At 44.8% G+C, this 3,585-nt stretch overlaps 1 long non-coding RNA gene across 1 annotated transcript; it reads left to right on the top strand.

The window, feature by feature from the left end:
- Nucleotides 1-1,630: 1,630 nt before the first annotated feature.
- On the top strand, nucleotides 1,631-3,183 carry LOC144672373 (uncharacterized). Its single transcript, XR_013574104.1, has 2 exons — nucleotides 1,631-1,809; nucleotides 2,459-3,183. It is a non-coding gene; the product is annotated as an uncharacterized LOC144672373 (long non-coding RNA).
- The last annotated feature ends 402 nt before the right edge of the window (nucleotides 3,184-3,585 follow it).

Below are 3,585 nucleotides of genomic sequence, written 5' to 3'. Positions count from 1 at the left end.
CCAGGTAAGACCGCCTCCTCATACAAAGCGTCCAGGTAACTGTCCCCCTCCCGAAGGTGCCGCAGTGTCCAGAACTCGGACTCCAGCTCATCAATTCTGAGCCGGAATTCCTCCAGCAACAACACTTGCTGCAGATGTGGTCACTGTGGCTCGCATTGGGATCTGCCAGCTCCCACATCATACAGCTACAGCACATCACCTGCCCAGCCATCTGTACTTAGACAATTAATTTATTAATTAGCTTTGCCGTGTTTTTTTTTTCAAATTTGGTGCAGATTTCCTACCAACCAATCAGGTCACAGCTTTCATGTGACGTCACTTTTTCAGTTTTGGCTTCAGTTACTCTGTGCCCCGAGGTCACCACTCTGCTGCTCCTCCCTCCGAGTCTGCTCCCTAGAGACAAGACTGCGAATCCTCAAGGTAAGCTAGGTTTACACTCACCGCTTCGGTTCTCCTCCCTCCGAGTCTGCTCCCAGGATTTACTCAGCAATCAGCTGCTTTTTCTTTAAATTCCACTTTCAGAAGAGTATCCCTCGCAGATTTGGTGCACTCCTGGAGACACTGCCTCTTCCCCTCTCTCTGTTTTTTAGGTTTGAGGATGAGGGAGGGATGGAAACACTACAGCAATGTAATGCTTGGGGCTATTCCATTCTTTGACAGTGGGTCCTCCTCGATTCCCTCCTGAGTCGCGGTGGCTGCGATGACTTCTCCCATCGTCACGTTCCTGACAGTGACAGAGTTTTTCAGAGCAGAATTCGATGTTTGACTGGAGATAATCTAATGAAATGTCATACTTGAATTTCTGAGAGGAGAATGAACAGTGACAGTCCCTCACCTCACATGGGAGGAGTGTGAGTATCAGTTTATATAATCTTATCAGTAACATTAGTAACATGCACATCAACAGCAGTAGAGGGATGGGGGACAACTGAATAATATCGATCCCTTGATACAGTTCAGGGAATGTTCATGAGCAGCTTCCAGTTGTTGACTGGTGAGGAAATCATGATCAAGTTGGAATAATCGTCATTGGAGTTTAGAAGATTGAGAGGTTTTCTTTTTGAAACACTGAATATTCTGAAGCTGATCGATAAGGCTTATAGATCCCCCAGCGGTGCGAAATACCAGGCCTCATCTCTCATTAACATTGGAGGAGAGGCAGATACATTTCTGTCCCACAGTCCAGGAAACTGAGTGGTGTTGAGGCAATAATAATGAAATATAACATTCTATAAACTCTGGAACTCTCGGGAAATCTTCGACTAAAATTGTTGAATACGACAGTCAGTGACTGACATTTTCAATCTGATTATATTAACCTGAGACTTTTACGATCTGATATTAAGTTCTGAGCTATAACAGCAAACAGACCTATTCGACATGTGGATTAATTTGCGGAGACCGTCGAATGAACAGCAAAGACGCCCAGTTTGGATTTAATACAGGGATGGCCCTCCTGCTCGTAACGTCTCTGCCCGTTCCCCACATTCCAATTCCTATGCTCAAGGCTGAGGAAATTGACATGGGGAAGGACCAGATGACCTGGTTTTGTTCTTAGTTAGTTTCCAACAGCACATGCGCATTGCAGCCCTGCGTTTTGGAATTTCTCGGTGACTAGTCGGGCGCATGCGCGCTTCCCTTCCCACCAACCACTGCCCTTGACGTCCTTTCACTCAGCGAGCGGAAGACCTTTGTTTCAAACAGACGGAAATGGAAATACTGGGGCCCGGGTAAGCGAGTAAACAGCGTTCTGATTCCAGCAGGGCACCGGTTTGTCAGTGTGGACACAGAAATCATCATTGACTCGGGGTAAGTTCAGGGGGAACCGGGGGGCTGTTTGTAAGAGGCGGAGCGGAGCGGGAACGTGTTCCGGAACTTGGAGTGAGCTGGTGGTCGGGGAGAGGCCTTTCTGGGGCTGTGTGTGGCCCTGCTGAGGGAGACAGAACCTGAGCAAGCTGCAATTGAAAACTATTGGGATATCCCCCCTCAATCCTGTAATGCATATTCCAAGTTTAGCTGCTGATTCACACAACGTGTTGGCTTTTGGACAGTGAATCGTGGAAACAGACGGAGAGTAAGGAGTGGAGCAGTAATGTTAACGACACGTGTTGCAGGCACCAGCTGTTCAGCTGAGGCGTCTCAAAGAAACATTGTACCTTCCACAGTTAGATTGAGTTGGCGGTTCTTACAAAGGGAGCTGGAAATTGAAATCTGTCCTGTACCAATATCTCTGGGCCCGCGTAGTGACACACTTGGAGCAGTGCAGATGCGGGTTGTTTCTGAATCTCACTCAATAGTTAGAAGTGGAATCAGACACTGTAGTTTTTTCGTTGTCCGCCATGATATGTACAGTATTTTTGAAATTGATTATCAGTTGAAATATTACATTGATCTATTGCCTTTTACTGACCTCAGCTGATTTTGCCTTACTGGAGATATCTTTCTTCCTCTCTGGCAGGTTAATGAAGGGGTCAGTTTCAATCTCAAGTTCCACCAGCCAACACAGAGGTGCAGCTATCTCCTTCTAACTGGCAGCAGGTACGATCCTACTCCAAGAGTGCACAGATACAGACAGAACATCACTGTGACCATCACCCAGAGCAGAAATAGTCAGACTCGAATTGAACTCAAACCCTGATACACATGATCAATCCAGTAGGCTAACACACAGGGGAGACTGAATTATATTCCCCACAAAACACTGCTACTCGGTACTGCTGAATGGTAGACCCACTGTAAGAGGTAAGCAGCGATTTCTATGTTTTTAGTGAAACCAAAGGTCAGCAAAATTCTCCAGTGAAAACTTGTACACCATAAGGGCTGGTATCAGCAGCTCTCTCTAGGGAGACCTTTGGGATCATAAGGGATTAACTGGTTAGGAGATAGAAGAGGGATGAAGATAAACACATCAGTGTAATGACAAAGAGTATCAGGGATAGAGCCAGGCTAGAACGAGATGAAGAGGCCCTGCTTGGGAAAGTAAATGTATGTTCCGCGGACTGGCGGCATCTGATTGTCATGTGATTATGTACTGCCAAGATTGGAATTAGAATAGTGTAATGTGTACGTGAACGGTTTAGTGTTTAAAAAAGATTGTTATCCTGTAATCAGTAGAGTTCTGTTTTAGGCATTCAAAGGGAGCAGACCCTCCCTGTTGTTCCCTTTAATAAACAATCCTAAACTTGTATCTTTGTCACTGTATTCGATTCTTAGAAGAAAGCACAACAGCACCAATTTCAGTCCAAAATCGCAAACATTATCAGATTGAAGGGCAGTCCATTCATGTCACAAGAGTAGATCATTAGCTACAACTTAAATATCAGACAATTAATGTTTGCAGAATTATTCATGAATACATGCAAAGTTCTCGCAAAGCAACAAGTTAAATTCCATTCCAAAAATCTTATTCAATATCAGAAATCAAGATAGAGTATATTTTTGTTAATGGAGGCGTGCATAGACATGCCAGAGGAATATTGTCACAAACACTCACTTCGACAGATCACTACAAACAAAAAATGGTTAAAACTTAACTCACAAAGCAGGGAATAACATAACACCACTCTCAGAGGAGAGTCTGACCGA

Source organism: Cetorhinus maximus, chromosome 38 (assembly GCF_964194155.1).
Source record: "Cetorhinus maximus chromosome 38, sCetMax3.hap1.1, whole genome shotgun sequence".
NCBI classification, from domain to species: domain Eukaryota; kingdom Metazoa; phylum Chordata; class Chondrichthyes; order Lamniformes; family Cetorhinidae; genus Cetorhinus; species Cetorhinus maximus.
The sequence above is the reverse complement of the archived record's forward strand: the minus strand, read 5'-3'. Positions and strand labels throughout refer to the sequence as shown.